This window comes from Trifolium pratense, linkage group LG1, assembly GCF_020283565.1.
Source record: "Trifolium pratense cultivar HEN17-A07 linkage group LG1, ARS_RC_1.1, whole genome shotgun sequence".
NCBI lineage: Eukaryota > Viridiplantae > Streptophyta > Magnoliopsida > Fabales > Fabaceae > Trifolium > Trifolium pratense.
Genome location: NC_060059.1, coordinates 30,054,081 through 30,080,826, shown reverse-complemented (window position 1 = coordinate 30,080,826; position 26,746 = coordinate 30,054,081). Strand labels below are relative to the sequence as shown.

At 34.5% G+C, this 26,746-nt stretch overlaps 1 long non-coding RNA gene across 1 annotated transcript; it reads left to right on the top strand.

Annotated features, from left to right (window-relative positions):
* Positions 1–8,793: 8,793 nt before the first annotated feature.
* On the top strand, positions 8,794–9,902 carry LOC123899617. The gene is made up of 3 exons (XR_006805690.1): positions 8,794–8,857; positions 9,551–9,619; positions 9,743–9,902. It is a non-coding gene; the product is annotated as an uncharacterized LOC123899617 (long non-coding RNA).
* Positions 9,903–26,746: the final 16,844 nt, after the last annotated feature.

Genomic DNA, 26,746 nt, shown 5'->3' with positions numbered 1-26,746 from the left:
TAAATATGTCTGATAGCATTCTAGTTTTTTTTGTACTTCCTCTACAATGGTTGAAGCTTCCCTTATTTCAGCATATTTTTAATCGACGTCTTTGTTGTGAAACCTCATCTATGTTCAAAACATAACTTAAGCATAAATTTGCAACATGAAGAAAATGAGGTTATGCAAAATAGATGTCGAGTCAAAATATGATGAAATAAGGGAAGCTTCAATTAATGTAGATGAAGTACAAAAAAAATTGATTGCTCTCTGATATATTTAAGGAATTGGATTTTAGAAAGATAAAGAAAAAAAATTAAGAGGCATGGTAGAACACCAAAATTGCATGCAAATGAATTGAACAAAAATACTAAAATATGATTCCAAAAAATAGTAAATTTTGCTAGTGGAATTATTATTTCTACACAATGCAAAGTCAAATTGAGGGTACGGTAAATACTTCAAATAATGATGATGATAATTAATCTAGCATCCTTGATAAAGGGAAAGGAAAGACGGATAAAACAAATGAGAACTCGGATACTTCATCCTCTTGGGATGTAGAAGAGCCTGCATTTGCATCACATTCTCAACTTTTGCCGCGTGAGCCACTACTATTTGGGGAAGACGCCTAAAACGTTTATTATTTTCATTTTGTCCTAATATATCAACCTAGAAAAATAATGAATGATCAACATATCAAACACATCCCAAGTCCTAACCGTTGGACATTGCTGAAGCTAGAAAGATGAATTGGTTCATTAATTACGAGGATTTGTAACACATAGAAAAACAAGGATTTGAGGCCAACACTCAAACTAGGGTTTATTGAGAATTCCCTTGTTCATAATTAATGAATCTTGCCCCAGTGTTTCCTGAACATGGACTAATTCATCCTGAAAAAAGCAGACTTGTGAATTTCATGATTTTAAGCTAATCCTCACAGTTTTTAGAACATGATAGACAAAGTGAGAAACTCTGAACAAAGAATTTATCACAAACTTAAGGAATAATGCAATGTTTTTTCTCTACGGTCCTCAAAATATTGTGGTGTTATCACTTCGCCACAATGTCTAGCAGTAGTACTTATGATGTGTTTGATCTGTTTGATCATTCCAATATCTATTACTATTATTTTCTAGGTTGATATATCAGTATAAAATGAAAATAATAAACTTTTTAGGCGCCTTCCCTAAATAGCAGTGGATCACGTGGAAAAAGTTGAGAATGTGATGCATATGGAAGCTTTTCTTCGTCCCAAGAGGATGAAGTATCTGAGTCCTCAATAGTTTCATCCATCTTTCCTTTCCCTTTATCAAGGATGTTAGATTCATCATCAGCATTATTTGAAGCATTTACCATACCCTCGATTTGACTGCATTGGTTTAGAAATACTAATGCCACTAGCAAAATTAGTCTTTTTTTGAATCATATTTTCAATATTTTTGCTCAAATCTTCTACATGCAATTTTGGTGTTCTACGTTGCCTCATTTTTTTTTTCTTGTCTTTCTGAAATCCAATTCCTTAAATATGTCTGATAGCATTCTAGTTTTTTTTGCACTTCCTCTACATTGGTTGAAACATCCCTTATTTCATCATATTTTTAATCGACGTCTATGTTGTGAAACCTCATCTATGTTCAAAACATTACTTAAGCATAAATTTACAACATGAAGAAAATGAGGTTTTGCAACATAGATGTCGATTCAAAATATGATAAAATAAGGGAAGCTTCAATCAATGTAGAGGAAGTACAAAAAAAAAACTTGATTGCTCTCTGATATATTCAAGGAATTGGATTTTGGAAAGATAAAGAAAAAAAATTAAGAGGCAAGATAGAATACTAAAATTGCATGGAAATGAATTGAAAAAAATGCTAAAATATGATTCCGAAAAAGAGTAGAAAGATGAAGCTAGAAAGATGAATTGGTTCATTAATTATGAACCAATGCAAGATGTTGAAAGTTGCAATCCGAGACAAAGGTGAACCGGTGCAAGTGTGAAAAATTGGAATCCTAGAGAAACTTGAACCGGATCTTAAAAGATGAAGTGGTGCATGCGCGAGATTTTTGAAGAATATATGTTTTTATTGGTTTCTCATTTAGGTAGATTTGTTCCAACTTTTAAAGCTTTTATTTTTTCTATATATTGAGGACTTGTAACACGTAGAAAAACAATGATTTGAGGCCAACACACAAACAATGATTTGAAGTTAGGCAAGTACTTAATAAACGTATCTCTGATTTACTAACTATTGGACTAGCAGCTTGTATGCAAAATGTATTAGAATTTGAGAGGCCTATACTCAACCACAAAAGCTAGCTTGAAAGTTGAGGTTTGCACTACACTTATAAAGGCTATCTTTACCATATCTCTAGCCAATGTGGGACTTCTAACACACCCCCTCACGTCCAGAATTGAACAAGCTGGAACGTGAAATCAACAACAACGGGTGGCCCAAATATGGGAGGTCTCCACAACAAACAACAAATGGATCTAGGATAGGCTCTGATACCATATTAGAATTTGAGAGGCCTATACTCAACCACAAAAGCTAGCTTGAAAGTTGAGGTTTGCACTACACTTATAAAGGCTATCTTTACCATATCTCTAGCCAATGTGGGACTTCTAACAAAATGGATTCATTGCATCAACTACAACAAGCAATGATTCTGTGGTGAACATATGGAACATCTTAATAATTTCAATCGCCTCAATTGGCACATCAGAACAAATCGCCCAAGTTGGCTTTAAATACTAATCGCCCCATTTGGCCTTCAGACAACATCTATATATCATGCTATGCATGCTATCTACAAAATTCTGAAAATTTTCATCAACTCGATTAAAATTCAAAATTTATTATAAGCAACGAAGAAACACCCTAATGTTTCACTTCAACAATAATTTTTTATTGAATATAATTTTAGTCTTTTTTTTTTAGTTTACGATTTTTGTTCCACTACTTTTAAATCAGTATTTTTGAATAGCAAAAGGTAGACGGGCAACATGTTGCGCCGGCGCCGCTAATTCTTTTTAAATAGCAAAACCTAATCTTTGGAAAACTGCATTCCTAGACATAAGCGTCACGACATTACAATGCATGACCTTTTGAACTCTAGTATTTGGTTATGATCAAAAGCTTAGAATCATACTTTAATGAGCAAGCTATAATTATTATTCGGGAATGACTGAAACACTACATAACTGAGTTGATCATATGGTATAAGATGTGAAAATAATTGAAAAGCCTCTAAGCATCACCAACAGTGAAGTAATTTCAGTGCCCTAATAATAAATCATAGTTATTAATCAATCCATACGAAGTAAATGAAATGGTAGCGATTTGTGATCTTATGAAGTCTTATAGCTGACAATGAGAATCGTACATGCATCCCTTGATTACAATAAAGTCTTTCAATCACTAAAACATGTGCTTCAATCGTGCTAAAAGTTAGGAATCCTAATATGTTAACCCTGTTATTCAATAAATTTGAACGACATCATTTATTATCTCTTATATATTATAAGTTTGCTAACATACGCTAACCCTAAACTTAATCTCTTATATTATAAGCTTGCTAACATACGCTAACCCTAAGAAATACTCGACATAATTTTCTATATTTTTTTCAACTTTTCTTTTCCTAGCTATATGTTTGTACAAAAGTATATCCAGTCTCATATAGTCACAGTACTTTTGAATATTTGATTTGATGGTAACTTGTGATTGTTATCATGCTTACTAAGAGTTGGACAATATCATATATATAATATATGGCTCAAAGGAGTTGTTCATTGATGAGAATGATGCGGTGAAAAAATCTTGTCAAAATTCATTTTGATTATGACGACTCACTTAGTTGTATACTTAATTACTACTAGTTGGTGTACGAGTTTGGATCCTCTTCGTCAAATATATATATATATATATATATATATATATATATATATATATATATATATATATATATATATATATATTATAACGGTCATTAGATTTATCCGATGATTGGTATATTTGGATGAGAGATTGATGTAGAGATTTCAGAAGGAGAGGATTCGGATCCGTTGGAGTACCTGTATAACAAATTAACAATACTATCTCTTTTTTTTTTTTGGGTGGAATGGGTAGCTCAACTGATTAAACTAGTTGAGCTAAGGGTTAAAAAAGTTGGAGGTCCGGGATTCAAATCCTGACAAGAAGAAAAACTAACATAACATTGTAATATACTAACATTTGCTTATCAAAAAATAAAAAACAATACTATCTTTTTGTCAAGAAAAAAACAAAGTTTTTTTATCTTATTAATCAACTTTAATATTGATTAAATTCTTATAAGAGTTTTTTTTTTTTGTTAAAAAAACGTCCTTTGCTATTTTAGGCATAAGAATAATATTAGTGAAATTCTAAAAATATATAATTCAATTTAAGTTTAATAATAAATATATTATTAATTAGTGAATGAAAAACCACTTGTGCATTTTTAACTACGTTATCAACGAAAAATAATAACTTTGGGAAGAAATTGTAAATTATAACCTTAACAAAAATCCTTATTTGTTTCCCACCTGCGTACAAACAACACATCATTCCTGCATCATATCTTCAAATTTATGGCCTCATGGGTCAATATTCCTTATTCACGAGATACAATCATATAGACAGACATAAGCAAAAATCTTTCCAAATCATTCAATGCTTGGAAGAGAGCTCACGTGCCGTGAGTGGTTTGTCTCCCTTGTTCATCACCAAGCGGCCATGAAGATGGTTCTTACAACCATCCACCACGATCATATTCTTGTTGATTGATCTTCACACATATTGAATCCTCTTTGACGCAAGGTTGATGGAGTTGTGACATATCTTCCGATCCATATTTGCAGGGGCGGCTTGCACATACGTGCAAGGTGTGCGACGGTATCGGGCCTCAAAATTTTGAGGGCCTCAGCTCAAAATTTTGAGGTCCTATAATATTACTTATATATTATTTATACCTATAAAATATCATATATTTATTAATAGATTAATTTTTAGGCCCTAAACTAATAGTTATATATTGTTAATGTTCATATAATATAATATTATATGAGTATGAATAGATTAATTATCTATACTCGTAAATATAGTTTTAGTCCATTTTAATCTTTCCATAAAATTTAAACATAGATTATGAGGTTCCTTTTTGACGTTATATACAAAGATAATTATTTTGTATTTCTTATCCCATTTGATTTGATGCAATTGGTTTAATATTGATAATCTATATGTTTACAAGAATAAAAATGATTTTTTTTATATTATACGCAATTTAAATCGACAGTTTTTTTTATAAAAAAAATAAATTTTTTATGTTAAGGGGCCACTTTTATATTTTGCACAGGGTCTCCTAAAATCCGGAGACGCCCCTGCAGATTTGACATATCCTCTTTGTGCAAATTGTTGTCATGGGTCTTCCTCCTTCACATATGTTGAAAGAAGAACAAATTGGAACACTCAGATGATTCCAAAACCCACCCGTATGTAACAATTGCACACGACAATATTTTTTTGACCTGAAATTCTTGAATTGGGTATTGATCAAACTATGAAACAATGATGCTTAACTCACATGCACCACTGTTTGAATGAAAGCAATTCACCACTAAGTAGTTGCACACCAAATAAGTTGTCTCACTTTCTTATGCCTGTTGTGCTTCAATATATCGCCAAAAGAAAGAAAATGTTCTCATTCCATCGTATTAAACGTAGTATCAAAACCCAGTCAACTGAAGATTTTGGTGATGTATAACTATCTGGTCTTTGTTTGTTTGTTTCAGAGCTCTTTTGTGAGATAATTTCAACTGCAAAAATGAAAACATAATCGAGAATGTAATTGTTGGTGTTGTATAAAAAAACAAATTAATTGCAATGTTGGTCCTCCTAATTTTATTATTGTGCTTGTCTCCGATCTTATTTTAAAATATAACAGTTTTGGTCCCTTTATTATAATTTTTAATAATAAATTGACGACGTGATATGTTTTAAACGACGTGAAATATAATCTGGCGATGAGAAAATACCCAACATTGATAAAATTGTAAGAAAAAACCTTTATAAGTTAATTTAAAACATGTGTTGGAGGACCAAAACTATCAAATTTTAAAATAATGGGACCAATTCTGCAAAATGGTGAAAATAAGAGAACCAAAATTGTAATTAAGCCAAAAAAGCTAAATTGTACTTTTGGCCATTTAACTTTCACAAACTTACGATTTTGACTCTCTAACTTTCATAATAGCACTTTTGACCTCTTAATTTTAGGCCATTTTGCAAAAGACTGGCACCCCACTTATTTTGAAAAGTCAATGCACACTGGCCAATGACTCACATCATGTGACTCACACCAGCATGTTGTGTGAGTCGTTGTCCGCGTGTGCGTTGAATTGTTGACGTGGCATGTAAACCACTATATGCATGTGCATTGAATTGCTGGTGTGTCGTGTTGAGGTATCGTGTCATGTAAGTCACTCTCTTCATCAAACTTAGTTTATGATAACTCACTTTATGTGATGTTTGTTATCTCTATTTACATTAGTTATTGTCTTACCATAAGGTGATCATTCAATGTTTTGAGTCATTTTGATGTATTTTGAGTCTAGTATGTAAATAGGAGATAATTGTAATCCTTCATCCAAAAGAGGAGTTCTGGTGATAACTCGAGTCAAGACAGACCATTGGACCTAAAGCAAGACAAAAAGGGTTCAGAGCTATCTCATGCTAATTAGAGTCAAGACCCGAGTTCCGTAAAACTAAGATTGTGTGGAGTCACATGTGCAGTCAAAGCTCCACGTATGCTACAGAAGAAGACAAAAGCACTACAGGATGAAGATAAGACAGCTGTCAGATTTCTCATGCGCAGATTGTACTGTCTGTTGTTATCTTAAGGGAATATGTCTTATTCCTTTGGGTTGTCTTATTCTAAGTGGTTGTGGCCCATGATCCAAGATTGATCTCTATATAAAGGAGTCAATAACCCTAAATATGTATGCACGAGAAGGGAGTGCTAGCTTGGAGGCAGAATACCTAAGTTTCGTGGAGAGCTACTTGAGCCGCAGCCGCAACTCTGATGCAGTTCCAATAACTGGAGGCGCGACGCTGCTGACTTGGAGGTTGAGACATCCTCTCTAGGCTGTCGTGTTTGTAGGTTTACATTTCTTATCTCTTGTGATGTGTAGATCTATTCCTCTTGTTATTTGTGTTGTAAAGCTCACCATGAGCTAAACCTCTTGATGTTGGAATTATGTGAAGTTCAATGAAAGTTTAATGTCATTTATGTGATGTGTTGTGTGTTGTTATGCTATTTTGGTTCATTTGTTATTTTGTTATATATTTGATTCTTAGCTTGACCAACCTAGGATTAGATACAAGTTTATTATTATGAGACATCTAATAGTAAATGGATTGAATGAACTAATATGGTTAAATAGAGGATGGACACATACTTCTTACTCTAGGACTTAGACATAAGCCTTGAAGCCATAGTGATTTAAAACAAGCAAGATCTTTTCTGAACTTAAGTGAATTATGCATGACCTAGACATAGGAGCCACCTTATCCCTCATTTTACTACCTAACGTTGTAGACATACACCATAAGGAAGCTTGTTCACAGTAGCCATGACAGCACTTATCACACATAGGCATTGAACCGTAGTTGAACTGATCATTGATTCCAACAACTTCCCAACTCTTGTTATCAAAACCTATTTTCCTTATTGTCATTTATATTTTCTTGTTATAAAAACCCCAAAATGATATTTTGTTACTTTTATGCTCATAAGTTAAGAATTGACCGAATAAGAATTGAAACTAAGTTCCACTCGCAATCCCTGTGGGTACGATACTCTATCTTATTACTTTTCTACGATTGACTGTGTATACTTTCACAAGTGTTACAAAAAGAGCCTGAACAATTTACATGGTGAGCTACCATATATACTTAATTATTATGGTATAAAGAGTAATGATATAGGAAAGAAAGAGAAATGATATAGGAAAGAGTAGATAGCAAGTAAATTTGAATATTAGTAAAAAGATCCGGTGATCTAGGAGGAATAGTATGCACATACGGTAAATCTACAATAATAAATACAATAGGAAATTTAACTTGTGCGTCAGATAAATTGGATGGAAGAAATGCACAAATGGTGAAAGACAGCAATACAAATTTTTTATTGGTTTCCTTTTAAAAATAATTCTTAATTACCATTTATATCCATTTTGTCTATTCAAACAAATATTTCAATTAGGAGGGAGAAGTAAAAAATTCAAAAAATTATTATACCACCTTTTTAAAATTTAGGAAAATTTAATTTCCCTCTAAATTAAATCTTCCTTAAAAAAAAAAAAGGAGTTGTTTGTTTTTGTTTACCACCCATTTGACTTATCCATAAGAAGAATAATATCTTTTTCTTTTAATTTTATAGAGTATTTTATTTATTTTTGACTAAATATAGAATATTTCACAATATTTTAAAAGTAGGACCGATGATCGAACCATTGTAACCTTTGGATAATGGTTCGATCGGTTCAACCGTTATTAAACAAGTTGAACCCAAATATTAAATAAATTCATAAAAAAATGCACATTTCAACACCCCAAATTTTTTTTCTTTAACATAAACAAGCATATTAGTAGGAAAAAAAAGCCCAAATGTATACATGACCCAAAGCCCAAATCTTCTTCACTAACCCTAAATATAAAACAAAGTAACAACTATGCATATACTATGTGCGGCCGCCACTCTCCCTTCTTCTTCTTCTTCTTCTTCTTTAGGGTGCTATCTGAAGGCTTTCAAGACCAAAATAATCAACTTTCATCTTCAATTGACAACGGTCTGAAAATTGGATGAAGATTTTGTTGTCATTCGACCTGAATGGACTGTGGTTCATTGAATACTTGCAGTTTCAACTATTAGAATTTATTCTTTTTGCTTATATGATTATGTTTTTGGTTAATGTACATGTTTTTGAACTTCAGATTTATTTGAAATTCATTTATCCCAGAATGTTATGCAGAATTTTTCATAGAAAAATGGTAGTGGAGTTCAAACTATTAGTCTTGAATTTAGATTCACTAATCATTGACTAAAGATGTGAGATTGGGTTTCTGATTACAAGAAACAATCGTGGGAGATGGGGGCTTAGACTATTTTATAAATTATTGAGATTTTCAATAAAAATAAGTTTATTTCGTGAATCATTTCATCATCGTATTTTTTCTCTAGTCTTCTCCTTAAATTTTGATGAGTCATGTATTTCAATTTCCTTCCTCTCTAAAATAATTTTATCATTTTTTGTATTAGACTTGTTAGAGAATTTTGACACTAAAGTATGTTGCTATTAGACTTAGATTTTTTTTTTTTTTTGGAATTATTTTTTGTATTAGACTTGTTAGAGAACATAGCCTCAATTTTCTTTCAGGTGGTATGTGTTTCAACTGATCTATTAATTTGGCAATAGCACACCTTTTTTCGTTGTTTTATTAGATTCAAATGATGTTGATTTCATATATTTATCAAACTGAAGGTACACTACATCCATATCAACTCGAAGGAAACTCATGTTATACTTTCAGATGAAATGAAATGGGACTCGGTACTTAGTCTTTGTTCAACCTATTTATTCTCCCTTAATATTTGTCTTCTTTACTTTTATTATTATTAATTTGGTGTTTCTAGCTAAAGCGTCACCTTGATGGTTTGGTTTTGTCATCTTCAGGAAAAAACCATATAAAGTATCCCTTTTCGAAAAGAATGTTTCTCTGGTGGTTGCTCCACTTTCTATACATAACACATGCAGATGGTTGATGAAGGTCGACATTAAAGCATTTCTCTGCAAAAGACATCGCGTGCTTTTGATAGGAACTCCCTCTTCAGGTTTTTTTTCTTACCAATTTAGTAATTAAATTCCTTTTATTAAAATTATTTATGGATTTAATGAATTTCTTTTGAAATGGATTATAGATGAATTTTATTTTTTAATGGAACAATATATTTGCTGTTTTAATCCATACATTATAATCCAAACAAAATTGTGTTTAACACTTGGTAAATTCTTCTATTTGGACATTAGATGAATTTTATTTTTTAATGGAACAATATATTTATTGTTTTAATCCACGCATTATAATCCAAAATAAAATTGTGTTTAACGGTTGGTAAATTTTTAGATGATAGAATTAAATATGGCTTCAAGAGTAGAGCTGTCAAAACGGGCGGCCTGGACAATTTCTGGCTGGCCCGGTCGGGCTCCGGGCTAAAAAGTCCGGATAAAAAACGGGCTACCAAAATTAGTGCCCGAGTCCGGCCCGGTACGGGTAGTCGGGCTTTCGGGCCGGCCCGGTTTATTTTAAATTTTTTTTTTTTTTTACTTTTAGTGCTCAAACTCAACCATGTAAATAGCATTAATAATTCTCGCGCGTCCTATTTTTTACTCATCCGCTATATATATATATATATATAATAATTCTTGCGCGCCGTATTTTTACTCATCCCCTATCTACGAGTTTCTCGCGCGCCATAATTTTACTCATCCACTACCTACGAGTTTCTCGCGCGTCATATTTTTACTCATCCGCTACATACGACTTTCTCGCGCACCCTATTTTTATTCTTCCTCTACGTACAAGTTTCTCGCGCACCCTATTTTTATTCATCCACTACGTACGAGTTTCTCGCGCGCCCTATTTTTACTCATCCACTACCTACGAGTTTATCGCGCCCTATTTTTACGCATCCGCTACTTACGAGTTTCTCGTGCGTCATGTTTTTACTCATCCGCTACCTACGACTTTCTCGCGCGCCCTATTTTTACTCATCCGCTACGTACGAGTTTCACGCGCGCCCTATTTTTTTTCATCCACTACGTACGAGTTTCTCGCGCGTCCTATTTTTACTCATCCGCTACCTACGAGTTTCTTGGGTGCCCTATTTTTACTCGTCTGCTACTTAAGTAACGGACGGTGTTTTATAATTTATATTACAAACTAATTTCAAATCATCCAAAATAAATTATTTATATTAATATTTTATTTTATTTTTTTAATTTTAATTTTAATTTTTTTCGGGCTTGCGGGCCGCCCGCGGCCCATTCGGGCTAGCCCATATTTTAATCGGCCTTTGTCGGGCCGGGCTAAAAAGCCCGGAAATAATTCGGGCTAGGATTTTCAATGCCCGAGCCCGGGAAAAATTCGGGCTTGGCGGGCCGGCCCATTCGGGCTAGCCCATTTTGACAGCTCTATTCAAGAGGATAAAGTATATGACTACTCATTAGTTTCATCCATCTTTCCTTTCCCTTTATCAAGGATGCTAGATTCATCATCAGCATTATTTGCAGCATTTACCATACCCTCGATTTGAATTTGCATTGGCTTAGAAATAATAATGCCACTAGCAAAATTAGTCTTTTTTGGAATCATACTTTCAACATTTTTGCTCAATTCTTCTACATGCAATTTTGGTGTTCTATGTTGCCTCATATTTTTTTCTTTGTCCTGTCGAAATCCAATTCCTTAAATATGTCTGATAGCATTCTAGTTTTTTTTGTACTTCCTCTACAATGGTTGAAGCTTCCCTTATTTCAGCATATTTTTAATCGACGTCTTTGTTGTGAAACCTCATCTATGTTCAAAACATAACTTAAGCATAAATTTGCAACATGAAGAAAATGAGGTTATGCAAAATAGATGTCGAGTCAAAATATGATGAAATAAGGGAAGCTTCAATTAATGTAGAGGAAGTACAAAAAAAATTGATTGCTCTCTGATATATTTAAGGAATTGGATTTTAGAAAGATAAAGAAAAAAAATTAAGAGGCATGGTAGAACACCAAAATTGCATGCAAATGAATTGAACAAAAATACTAAAATATGATTCCAAAAAATAGTAAATTTTGCTAATGGAATTATTATTTCTACACAATGCAAAGTCAAATTGAGGGTACGGTAAATACTTCAAATAATGATGATGATAATTAATCTAGCATCCTTGATAAAGGGAAAGGAAAGACGGATAAAACAAATGAGAACTCGGATACTTCATCCTCTTGGGATGTAGAAGAGCCTCCATTTGCATCACATTCTCAACTTTTGCCGCGTGAGCCACTACTATTTGGGGAAGACGCCTAAAACGTTTATTATTTTCATTTTGTCCTAATATATCAACCTAGAAAAATAATGAATGATCAACATATCAAACACATCCCAAGTCCTAACCGTTGGACATTGCTGAAGCTAGAAAGATGAATTGGTTCATTAATTACGAGGATTTGTAACACATAGAAAAACAAGGATTTGAGGCCAACACTCAAACTAGGGTTTATTGAGAATTCCCTTGTTCATAATTAATGAATCTTGCCCCAGTGTTTCCTGAACATGGACTAATTCATCCTGAAAAAAGCAGACTTGTGAATTTCATGATTTTAAGCTAATCCTCACAGTTTTTAGAACATGATAGACAAAGTGAGAAACTCTGAACAAAGAATTTATCACAAACTTAAGGAATAATGCAATGTTTTTTCTCTACGGTCCTCAAAATATTGTGGTGTTATCACTTCGCCACAATGTCTAGCAGTAGTACTTATGATGTGTTTGATCTGTTTGATCATTCCAATATCTATTACTATTATTTTCTAGGTTGATATATCAGTATAAAATGAAAATAATAAACTTTTTAGGCGCCTTCCCTAAATAGCAGTGGATCACGTGGAAAAAGTTGAGAATGTGATGCATATGGAAGCTTTTCTTCGTCCCAAGAGGATGAAGTATCTGAGTCCTCAATAGTTTCATCCATCTTTCCTTTCCCTTTATCAAGGATGTTAGATTCATCATCAGCATTATTTGAAGCATTTACCATACCCTCGATTTGACTGCATTGGTTTAGAAATACTAATGCCACTAGCAAAATTAGTCTTTTTTTGAATCATATTTTCAATATTTTTGCTCAAATCTTCTACATGCAATTTTGGTGTTCTACGTTGCCTCATTTTTTTTTTCTTGTCTTTCTGAAATCCAATTCCTTAAATATGTCTGATAGCATTCTAGTTTTTTTTGCACTTCCTCTACATTGGTTGAAACATCCCTTATTTCATCATATTTTTAATCGACGTCTATGTTGTGAAACCTCATCTATGTTCAAAACATTACTTAAGCATAAATTTACAACATGAAGAAAATGAGGTTTTGCAACATAGATGTCGATTCAAAATATGATAAAATAAGGGAAGCTTCAATCAATGTAGAGGAAGTACAAAAAAAAAACTTGATTGCTCTCTGATATATTCAAGGAATTGGATTTTGGAAAGATAAAGAAAAAAAATTAAGAGGCAAGATAGAATACTAAAATTGCATGGAAATGAATTGAAAAAAATGCTAAAATATGATTCCGAAAAAGAGTAGAAAGATGAAGCTAGAAAGATGAATTGGTTCATTAATTATGAACCAATGCAAGATGTTGAAAGTTGCAATCCGAGACAAAGGTGAACCGGTGCAAGTGTGAAAAATTGGAATCCTAGAGAAACTTGAACCGGATCTTAAAAGATGAAGTGGTGCATGCGCGAGATTTTTGAAGAATATATGTTTTTATTGGTTTCTCATTTAGGTAGATTTGTTCCAACTTTTAAAGCTTTTATTTTTTCTATATATTGAGGACTTGTAACACGTAGAAAAACAATGATTTGAGGCCAACACACAAACAATGATTTGAAGTTAGGCAAGTACTTAATAAACGTATCTCTGATTTACTAACTATTGGACTAGCAGCTTGTATGCAAAATGGATTCATTGCATCAACTATACAACTAGCAATGATTCTGTGGTGAACATATGGAACATCTTAATAATTTCAATCGCCTCAATTTGCACATCAGAACAAATCGCCCAAGTTGGCTTTAAATACTAGTAATTTCAGTGAAGTAATTTCAGTGCCCTAATAATAAATCATAGTTATTAATCAATCCATACGAAGTAAATGAAATGGTAGCGATTTGTGATCTTATGAAGTCTTATAGCTGACAATGAGAATCGTACATGCATCCCTTGATTACAATAAAGTCTTTCAATCACTAAAACATGTGCTTCAATCGTGCTAAAAGTTAGGAATCCTAATATGTTAACCCTGTTATTCAATAAATTTGAACGACATCATTTATTATCTCTTATATATAAGCTTGCTAACATACGCTAACCCTAAACTTAATCTCTTATATTATAAGCTTGCTAACATACGCTAACCCTAAGAAATACTCGACATAATTTTCTATATTTTTTTCAACTTTTCTTTTCCTAGCTATATGTTTGTACAAAAGTATATCCAGTCTCATATAGTCACAGTACTTTTGAATATTTGATTTGATGGTAACTTGTGATTGTTATCATGCTTACTAAGAGTTGGACAATATCATATATATAATATATGGCTCAAAGGAGTTGTTCATTGATGAGAATGATGCGGTGAAAAAATCTTGTCAAAATTCATTTTGATTATGACAGGGCCGGCCCAACACTATATGAGGCTTAAAGCAAACTTTGAATTGGGGCCTTTTATACTCTAAAAAAAAAATAATTATAATATTTTTTAAAAATTTACTTTTCGAGCTTTTTGAGATGCAAAATCATTTATTAAACTATTATAATCAATTTCAGTTAACATTTCTTTTTCTATCGCTAATAAAGCCAATCCATTTCTTTTTCATTGCTAATAAAGCCAATCCATTTAACTAGTTCGACAACTACCTCTTCTCGGTTTTCATTTTCATCCTGGTTTACATGAGGATCATTATCATCTATATTGTTAACTTGTACGACAACTACCTCTTCTCGATTTTCATTTTCATCCTGGTTTACATTATTAACTTGTTCATTCACGTTGTTTGTTTTAACAAATTTATCCATAGCCCCCTTTTGTGATTCAATCAATGCTTCAACTCTTCTCCTTTTTTTAAGTTTCGAATAACCCGATTCATATTTTCTAGTTGACATTTATATATTTTAAAACAAGTAAACAATTCAATCAAAGATTAAACAAGTAGATTAAAGAATAAAAATGTAATAGACTAAACAATTTTTTTGTCTGTTTGCCTACAATCACTAAACTAATAGATTAAATAAAATAAAAGAGAATAAAAAGAAAGAATGAACCTGTTTGCCGACAGAAACAACAAATCACTTATTGGAGATGGATAATAATAAAGAACCCAGAAAGCCACTTGCTAGAATTGCTGGCTTGCTGCAATACAAAATCTGAGTCGGCAAGAATTGCTGCAATCACTTATTGGAGATAGATAATAATAATAAAGAACCCAAAAAGCCTCAAAGCCACTTGCTAGAATTGCTGCAATAGAAATTGAAAAGGCCTCCAACAAGAGTTGCTGCAGCAGTAGTGTGATAGATGGTTTCACAATATCACAATTTCACAGTTACTAAAATTGCTACACAAAATCGGCAAATCGCAGTGGAAATTGGAAAGTTTTTTGCTTTTGAGGATTGAAGAAGTATGGTGAAAGTTGAAACTTGGAATCATTCTTTTAAAGTAGAAAGTTTGAAGGGAGAATTAAATGATAGGAGGAATTTTGTGAGAAATTGATGCAAGAGACGTTGGTGGAGTTATTGTGGGAAGAAGAAACGATTCACGCGGCCGGCAGAAAATAAAAAGCGTATTCCTTTTTTTCACGCGTGCAGCAGAACATATTTAGGAATAGGGATTTTTTTTTTGGAGGCCTATTTTTCTTTGATAAAAAAAAAATTTTGTTGGGCCTAAAGCCCTAGCTTTGGCAGCTTGGCCCAATGGCCGGCCCTGGATTATGACGACTCACTTAGTTGTATACTTAATTACTACTAGTTGGTGTACGAGTTTGGATCCTCTTCGTCAAATATATATATATATATATATATATATATATATATATATATATATATATATATATATATATATATTATAACGGTCATTAGATTTATCCGATGATTGGTATATTTGGATGAGAGATTGATGTAGAGATTTCAGAGGATTCGGATCCGTTGGAGTACCTGTATAACAAATTAACAATACTATCTCTTTTTTTTTTGGGTGGAATGAGTAGCTCAACTGATTAAACTAGTTGAGCTAAGGATTAAAAAAGTTGGAGGTCCGGGATTCAAATCCTGACAAGAAGAAAAACTAACATAACATTGTAATATACTAACATTTGCTTATCAAAAAATAAAAAACAATACTATCTTTTTGTCAAGAAAAAAACAAAGTTTTTTTATCTTATTAATCAACTTTAATATTGATTAAATTCTTATAAGAGTTTTTTTTTTTTGTTAAAAAAACGTCCTTTGCTATTTTAGGCATAAGAATAATATTAGTGAAATTCTAAAAATATATAATTCAATTTAAGTTTAATAATAAATATATTATTAATTAGTGAATGAAAAACCACTTGTGCATTTTTAACTACGTTATCAACGAACTATACTAAATATTTAATATTGGAATACCAAAATCACACATTGATACTTAAGGTCATAAGTATATACAAATTATATGTTTGGTTTCTGAGAAGGAGAATTGCTCGAAGGTTTGATAGTTGCTCATACTTATTGATTTCTTCATCTATGTCACCATCATATACATGATTCAATTTCTTCAACACATCATCCCCGTCAAAAAATCATGTGAACGGGAAAGTCACCTAAAACTAATTTTCACAATCCAGGACCTCCAAATTCTCAAAATTTGTCTAATCCAATCCACCGTATCTTCAATTCATTCCCTTTTCTCTACTCCTTTCCTGTTTCAACAAGGCTCGGGAACGATCGTGTAACCAAAGTTTGCAAAAGGTGTAAAGTATATTGCACATATACTGTTCGATAAAATTCCTCAACCATGTCAGTGCAATTTACAACAACATCATGAGTTCTCGATCATTCTAGAATGGTGGAACAGGTTTTTGTTTATTGATCTGTACTCTTTTTCCCTTCTATAGGTTTTATCCCACTGGGTTTTACTAGGAAGGTTTTTTAACGAGGCAGATCATACTTTGTTTTGCCATTGAAACTAGAATTCCGTGAATCCGAGTTTTTAACTCCTGATATGTCTTCTCCCTCCTCTCTCACAGTTTTCAACGTTGATTGACTAGCCAAACAAGAGTTTAAAGTCCTAGCCCGGTTTCTCCGGCAACGGAGTTACCCTCGGTTAGGGACCAGTTTTGGCGAAGCAATTGAACGGCGAAAGCTTCTTTTCTGAAGGATGGGGGAGGAAGATAATAACGGATGGCATACTGTTAGAGGTAGACAACGACATCAAAGAGATAACAACAAAAATCACAATTTTGATATAGCAACGGCAAGGGGCTTTAATAAGGAGAACATCAAATTGCTTACGACGTATTTCTTTACCGACTTCCCAGATAACGTCAGGGCAAAGACTTGTTTCAATGCCTTTCTTTCTTACGGGGACATCGCAGAGGTGGTTATACCAGCAAAGCGAGACAAGGGAGGTAGAAGGTTCGGATTCGCACGGTTTGATCGAGTGGCTGACCCACGCAAGCTTGAAATTGACATGGACAATATTTTAATTGGGAGAGTCAAAATCTCAGTTAACTTATCAAGGTTTCACCGACCGGAAGGGAACAATAGTGGTGAAGACAGGAACGCAGAGAGGAAGGGGAAGCATGTAAACAACCATTACGTGCATAACAGACCACGCTATTCATCAACAAATGGCCGGCAACAATCACACCATTCCCGTGAGAATATGAAGGATTCTTACGCTTATGCGGTACGGTCGGGGGATGCATCGAGACTGGGAGATAGACAACAAACTATTGTTCTATCATATGAGGCAGAGAAGAATGATCTTTTAAGGCTGCAGAAGGCGTTCATAGGGGTTGTCGTACATACAGGAATGACATATAACATTCAAAATGCCTTTCACGCGCAAGGATATTTTGGGGTTAAGGCTACACCTCTAGGATCCAATTTAATTTTGTTAGAAGGTCAGGAGGATGGGGAGATGGAAGCGTTGATGGAAGATGCAAAAGATTGGTTGGATCAATGGTTCAAGGAGATTCGACCATGGAATCCAAAGGATGTAGACGTTGCAAGACTAGTGTGGCTACGTATTTTCGGTGTTCCGGCTCACGCGTGGAATGATCTTTTCTTTGAGCAGGTTACGAAACCATGGGGAACTTTTTTGAATACAGACGACGTCACAAGCAAGAAATTAACAATGGATGTTGCTCGCATTTTGATCCGTACATCTTGTCAAAAACCGGTGGATGAATTCTTTGACGTTAAAGTTAACGGTGAGATTTTTCACATGCGACTCATTGAAGACTCAAATGGACCTATGAGACTGATGCTTCCTCAGCCCCAAGGCAAGGATGGGAGAGATTCTGCTAGAGTCCTAACCGAAGACGAGGAGGATGAGACGGAGGAGGAGGAGGAGGAGGAGGAGGAGGAAGAAGAAGAAGATATTGTGAGGAGAATGTTATCGGTGGCGGACGGATTGGAGAGAGAATCAGAGGGGGAAGGAGAAAATTTATTAGCGTTAAATTCTTCGGTTAATCCTAATAATACTACACTCATGGAGGTTGATCATGCCATTGTCACTAATTTTTTAAGGGAGACGGGAGAGGAGAATTCAAATCACTCAATTAATTTAGATACTAATCTAAATTCATGTAGAGTCATTTCTGAAAATTTGAATTCTAAAAGGGGTTATGTGGTTTCGGAGGGAGGCGAGGAGTTGGTGGACAGTTTGATTGTGAAGGATGGAAAATTGATGGGCCGGGAGGAAGGTGTAGGTGAGCCTACGTTTTCTGTCCTTCCAAAACAAAATGTCATGCGGGTTACTGGTAGAAGAGGTTCTACATCTGTGGATTTGGGTCAACTCCATAGTTCCAACAATCAGTTGGGCTGTGTTAGTGGCGATGCAGGAGATTTAAGGGGAGGTGTTTATAGCGATGGACCAAGAGCGGTGTATAATAAATTAAATAGTGGCCCTTCGATGCCCAAAACTCCACAGAAAAAAAAGAGAATGCAACATCAGAAAGGGAAGTTTGTTAATTCAACTGTTCTTCCTTCAGCTGCTTTAAGAAAACAACAACAACTAGCACGCAGCTTACATTCACGGAACTCCCAATCTTTTTCTTCTAAATCAGCCGCGAACAAGTCTGATGCATCAGAGACTAAACATCGTGCAGAACAGGTGTGTGAGGGGGTTACTCGATCGTTACCGAATGGTAAAGATGCCCGGAAAATTTCGTCGCATTCGGTTTCTTCGGCAGGTGAAATTTTGTGTTGCAGTTCCATTAATTCGTCTGATATTCGTAACTGCAACAAAAAATTCTTAAAGAATTATGATAAGAAAGTGGTGTCTAAAGTTTGGCGTGGAGCTTTAGAATTGGGAGTCGAAGTGACATCGAATATTCGGCAGGACAATCAGGAGGCAGGGGCTATGGGAGAGATGGAAGAGGTATGTCTTCAAGAAATACAGGATAATGAAAAAAGAGATTCGGAAGAAAGAATCAGAAGGGAGCAACGACAATATTTACATAAATGAAAATCGTCTCTTTGAATATGAGAGGGTGGGGAGGGAGTGCAAAAAGGAGAAGGTTGAGTTTGTTTCTACAAAAAGGAGCTTTTGATGTTTGTTTGCTTCAAGAGACAAAGAAAACTTCAATAGATGATTTTCTCATTCATAATTTATGGGGGCATCAGGATGTTGGATGGGTGGCAAAAGATCCAGTGGGTCTCTCAGGTGGATTGTTAGTAATTTGGAACTCTGTCACTTTCAATTTACTTAACAACTTTTCTGGCGAAGGTTTTTTGGGCATTAGTGTTGAGAAAGAAGGTGAGGTGATGCATATTGTTAATGTTTATTCTCCTTGTAGTGCTTCAGGTAAGAAAAAGCTTTGGGAAGATTTGTTGGCACTCAAGCAACAAAACAGTGTAGGGGAGTGGTGTGTGGGAGGAGACTTTAACGCAATTCTACACTCTTCGGAAAGAAAAGGAAGTAGTGCTGTCAATAGACGAGGTGAAAAATTGTTATTTAATCGCTTCGTAGAAGAGATGGAGGTAGTAGATGTCCCGGTGTTAGGCAAAAAAAATTCTTGGTTTAGCGCCGATGGAAAATCTATGAGTCGGATAGATAGATTTTTATTGTCCGATGGTTTCATTGTCAAGCATGGTATCTCTGGACAGTGGATAGGGGATCGCGATATATCTGACCATTGTCCAGTTTGGCTGATTGTTTCTCCCGTTAATTGGGGTCCTAAGCCTTTCAGAGTGATCAATGGTTGGTTGGAGCATCCGGATTTTTTGTCGTTTGTGGAGACTTCTTGGAAGAGTTTCGCGGTACATGGTAAGAAGGCTTATGTGTTGAAAGAGAAATTTAAGTTATTGAAGGACTGCTTGAAAAAGTGGAATAAGGAAGTATTTGGTTTTCTTGACCTCAACATTGAGAAGACGGTGAAAGATTTAAACGATATCGAAAACATGATGGATGGAGATGTTAGGGATGTAGAGTTAACAAGAAGAGAAGGGTTAAATAAAGATTTTTGGAAACAACTTCATCTAAAAGAGAGTCTTTTAAAACAAAAATCTAGATTACGGTGGGTAAGAGAGGGTGACTCAAATTCTAGATTTTTTCATGAATCTATCAAAAGTAGACGAAGGAAGAACCAATTGGTGGCCTTAAAAGATGGTGATCAATGGGTTGAGGGAGTGGATGAGGTGAAGGGTTGTGTAAAGAATTTTTATGCGGATTATTTTCAAGAGAAATGGCTAAACCGACCGAATCTTAATGGTTTACAGTTTCAAACTCTTTCCGATGAAGACAATCTTCTTCTAATGGCACCTTTTTCAAGCGAAGAAGTTAAAGAGGCGATTTGGAGTAGTGACGGTAACAAATGTCCAGGACCAGACGGTTTCAATTTCACTTTCTTGAAGGCTTGTTGGGATATTATTAAAGGTGATATTATAGACTTTCTTCATGAATTTTAAAATAGTGCAATACTTCCTAAAGCCATTACTGCATCTTTTCTGTCTCTCATTCCCAAGAAGGATCATCCGCAAACTTTATCGGATTATCGACCTATTTGTTTGGTTTCTAGTTTGTACAAGATTTTGTCAAAGGTCTTAGCGGCAAGATTGAAGAAAGTTTTGGGAAAGGTAATCTCGACCGTCCAATCGGCTTTTCTGCCCAATAGGCAGATATTAGATGGTGTGTTGGTTGTGAATGAATTGATAGATTTGGCAAAAAGAAAGAAAGATAAATGCTTGATGTTTAAAGTAGACTTTGAAAGAGACTATGATACGGTGAACTGGCATCTTTTGGATTATATGATGGTTAGAATGGGTTTTGCAGAAGGTTGGAGGCGATGGATACGTGCTTGCGTTTGTCAGAGTTCTATGTCCGTACTGGTCAATGGCAGTCCTACGGAGGAGTTCAGTGTTGGTAAAGGATTGAGGCAGGGTGACCCAATGTCACCGTTCCTCTTCTTGATTGTTGCTGAAGGTCTTTCGGGACTTATGAATAAAGCGGTTGGAAGCGGCTCTTTTCATGGTTACAAGGTAAACAATAATTTAATGTTTCATACTCTGCAATTCGCGGATGATACCATTATAGTAGGCGAAGGCAATTGGGACAACCTTTGGACTATTAAAACTGTGTTGAGAAGCTTCGAATTAGTTTCTGGATTAAAGGTAAATTTTTTCAAAAGTAAGCTTTATGGTATTAATTTGGATGATAGTTTTTTGCGCGCATCTTCGTCTTTTTTGCATTGTGGTGTGGATTCTATCCCTTTTCGCTTTCTTGGCATACCGGTAGGTGCTAATCCGAGAAGAAAGGCTACTTGGCTACCTATTATTGATTCCATGAAAAAGAGACTTGGTGTTTGGAATAGTCGTCTTTTATCTATTGGAGGGAGAGTCACTCTCATAAATTCAGTTCTTTCTAGTTTACCTCTCTATTTCTTCTCTTTTTTTAAAGCACCGGTTTGTGTGTTGAAGGAAATGGTGAGCATTCAAAGGAATTTTTTATGGGGTGGAGGAATGGATAGATCAAAAATATGTTGGGTTAGTTGGGATAATATTTGCCAACCAAAGGATAAAGGAGGGTTAGGCATAAAAAATTTGGAGTCTTTTAATGATTCACTCTTATGTAAATGGAAGTGGCGGTGTCTGAATGATTTGTCTGCTTCTTGGTTCAATCTTTTGCATTTTCGTTATGGTTCTTTTGCCGCTAATTTCTTATATGGGGAAGGGAGGGAGAGTCTCAAACATGCTTCAATTTGGTGGCGGGATATGTGGAAAACAGGAGGAGCGGAGGAAGGGGGTTGGTTTGTTAATAATATTAGTAGCATTCTCGGCGACGGTAATAATATAGCTTTTTGGAAGGAAAAATGGTTAGGAATGGAACCGTTAAGTGAACTGTATCCATCTTTATTCCAAAAATCAACTCATAAAGATGCTTGCATTTCAAATATGGGGATATGGAATAACAACATGTGGTCTTGGAAACTTAATTGGATGGAAGCACTTGATGATGCAGATATTGAATCCCTCAATGAATTGCATCAATTGCTTGAACAAGTTCGGCCTAACAGAGCTTCTAGCGACAGGCGAAGATGGTCATCAAATTCTGATGGTTCTTTTTCGGTTCGATCAACGTACATGGTTTTGCAGGACAAACGTGTAGGTACTACTCTTGATACAAATACAGTGGCAGCATTGAAAAGATTATGGAAGAACAATGTTCCATCAAAAGTTAGCGTTTTCGGTTGGCGGTTGTTACTTGAAAAATTACCAACCCGGAAGGCTTTATTTTGCAAAGGTATTATCACGAATAATCATGAGAGAAGTTGCGTATTTTGCTTCAAAGAGGTAGAGGACATACAACACATCTTTTTCACTTGCTGCATTACTTCACAAATTTGGCAGAAAATATTTGTTTGGTTGGGCACTAATGTGATCTCTTTTGAGGACGTCACAAGCCATTTCACTTTGTTTGGTGAATTAGCAAAAGGCAACCATAGCAAGCGAATTCGTCATATAATTTGGCTGGCGACGACATGGAGTATTTGGCGCACGCGTAATAACATTATTTTTAGAGGAGACTGTGTCAACATATCATCTTTAGTGGAGCAAATTGTTTATTTTTCTTGGTTTTGGTTTATAGGCCGAACAGGGAACAATGTTAATTTAGTTTTCTCTGAATGGCGTAATAATCCTTTAGATTGTTTTCAACGCATCTAAAGTGATCTATTCTGAATTGTAAGGGTTGAGTACCCCTTGTACTCCTTATAATTCATTTTTTTGCTTATCAAAAAAAAAAAAAAAAAAAAAAACGAAAAATAATAACTTTGGGAAGAAATTGTAAATTATAACGTTAACAAAAATCCTTATTTGTTTCCCACCTGCGTACAAACAACACATCATTCCTGCATCATATCTTCAAATTTATGGCCTCATGGGTCAATATTCCTTATTCACGAGATACAATCATATAGACATAAGCAAAAATCTTTCCAAATCATTCAATGCTTGGAAGAGAGCTCACGTGCCGTGAGTGGTTTGTCTCCCTTGTTCATCACCAAGCGGCCATGAAGATGGTTCTTACAACCATCCACCACGATCATATTCTTGTTGATTGATCTTCACACATATTGAATCCTCTTTGACGCAAGGTTGATGGAGTTGTGACATATCTTCCGATCCATATTTGCAGGGGCGGCTTGCACATACGTGCAAGGTGTGCGACTGTATCGGGCCTCAAAATTTTGAGGGCCTCAGCTCAAAATTTTGAGGTCCTATAATATTACTTATATATTATTTATACCTATAAAATATCATATATTTATTAATAGATTAATTTTTAGGCCCTAAACTAATAGTTATATATTGTTAATGTTCATATAATATTATATGAGTATGAATAGATTAATTATCTATACTCGTAAATATAGTTTTAGTCCATTTTAATCTTTCCATAAAATTTAAACATAGATTATGAGGTTCCTTTTTGACGTTATATACAAAGATAATTATTTTGTATTTCTTATCCCATTTGATTTGATGCAATTGGTTTAATATTGATAATCTATATGTTTACAAGAATAAAAATGATTTTTTTTATATTATACGCAATTTAAATCGACAGTTTTTTTTATAAAAAAATTAAATTTTTTATGTTAAGGAGCCACTTTTATATTTTGCACAGGATCTCTTAAAATCCGGAGACGCCCCCGCAGATTTGACATATCCTCTTTGTGCAAATTGTTGTCATGGGTCATCCTCCTTCACATATGTTGAAAGAAGAACAAATTGGAACACTCAGATGATTCCAAAACCCACCCGTATGTAACAATTGCACACGACAATATTTTTTTGACCTGAAATTCTTGAATTGGGTATTGATCAAACTATGAAACAATGATGCTTAACTCACATGCACCACTGTTTGAATGAAAGCAATTCACCACTAAGTAGTTGCACACCAAATAAGTTGTCTCACTTTCTTATGCCTGTTGTGCTTCAATATATCGCCAAAAGAAAGAAAATGTTCTCATTCCATCGTATTAAACGTAGTATCAAAACCCAGTCACCTGAAGATTTTGGTGATGTATAACTATCTGGTCTTTGTTTGTTTGTTTCAGAGCTCTTTTGTGAGATAATTTCAACTGCAAAAATGAAAACATAATCGAGAATGTAATTGTTGGTGTTGTATAAAAAAACAAATTAATTGTAATGTTGGTCCTCCTAATTTTATTATTGTGCTTGTCTCCGATCTTATTTTAAAATATAACAGTTTTGGTCCCTTTATTATAATTTTTAATAATAAATTGACGACGTGATATGTTTTAAACGACGTGAAATATAATCTGGGCGATGAGAAAATACCCAACATTGATGAAATTGTAAGAAAAAACCTTTATAAGTTAATTTAAAACATGTGTTGGAGGACCAAAACTATCAAATTTTAAAATAATGGGACCAATTCTGCAAAATGGTGAAAATAAGAGAACCAAAATTGTAATTAAGCCAAAAAAGCTAAATTGTACTTTTGGCCATTTAACTTTCACAAACTTACGATTTTGACTCTCTAACTTTCATAATAGCACTTTTGACCTCTTAATTTTAGGCCATTTTGCAAAAGACTGGCACCCCACTTATTTTGAAAAGTCAATGCACACTGGCCAATGACTCACATCATGTGACTCACACCAGCATGTTGTGTGAGTCGCTGTCCGCGTGTGCGTTGAATTGTTGACGTGGCATGTAAACCACTATATGCATGTGCATTGAATTGTTGGTGTGTCGTGCTGAGGTATCGTGTCATGTAAGTCACTCTCTTCATCAAACTTAGTTTATGATAACTCACTTTATGTGATGTTTGTTATCTCTATTTACATTAGTTATTGTCTGACCATAAGGTGATCATTCAATGTTTTGAGTCATTTTGATGTATTTTGAGTCTAGTATGTAAATAGGAGATAATTGTAATCCTTCATCCAAAAGAGGAGTTCTGGTGATAACTCGAGTCAAGACAGACCATTGGACCTAAAGCAAGACAAAAAGGGTTCAGGGCTATCTCATGCTAATTAGAGTCAAGACCCGAGTTCCGTAAAACTAAGATTGCGTGGAGTCGCATGTGCAGTCAAAGCTCCACGTATGCTACAGAATAAGACAAAAGCACTACAGGATGAAGATAAGACAGCTGTCAGATTTCTCATGCGCAGATTGTACTGTCTGTTGTTATCTTAAGGGAATATGTCTTATTCCTTTGGGTTGTCTTATTCCAAGTGGTTATGGCCCATGATCCAAGATTGATCTCTATATAAAGGAGCCAATAACCCTAAATATGTATGCACGAGAAGGGAGTGCTAGCTTGGAGGCAGAATACCTAAGTTTCGTGGAGAGCTACTTGAGCCGCAGCCGCAACTCTGATGCAGTTCCAATAACTAGAAGCGCGACGCTGCTGACTTGGAGGTTGAGACATCCTCTCTAGGCTGTCGTGTTTGTAGGTTTACATTTCTTATCTCTTGTGATATGTAGATCTATTCCTCTTGTTATTTGTGTTGTAAAGCTCACCATGAGCTAAACCTCTTGATGTTGAAATTATGTGAAGTTCAATGAAAGTTTAATGTCATTTATGTGTTGTGTGTTGTTATGCTATTTTGGTTCATTTGTTATTTTGTTATATATTTGATTCTTAGCTTGACCAACTTAGGATTAGATACAAGTTTATTATTATGAGACATCTAATAGTAAATGGATTGAATGAACTAATATGGTTAAATAGAGGATGGACACATACTTCTTACTCTAGGACTTAGACATAAGCCTTGAAGCCATAGTGATTTAAAACAAGCAAGATCTTTTCGGAACTTAAGTGAATTATGCATGACCTAGACATAGGACCCACCTTATCCCTCATTTTACTACCTAACGTTGTAGACATACACCATAAGGAAGCTTGTTCACAGTAGCCATGACAGCACTTATCACACATAGGCATTGAACCGTAGTTGAACTGATCATTGATTCCAACAACTTCCCAACTCTTGTTATCAAAACCTATTTTCCTTATTGTCATTTATATTTTCTTGTTATAAAAACCCCAAAATGATATTTTGTTACTTTTATGCTCATAAGTTAAGAATTGACCGAATAAGAATTGAAACTAAGTTCCACTCGCAATCCCTGTGGGTACGATACTCTATCTTATTACTTTTCTACGATTG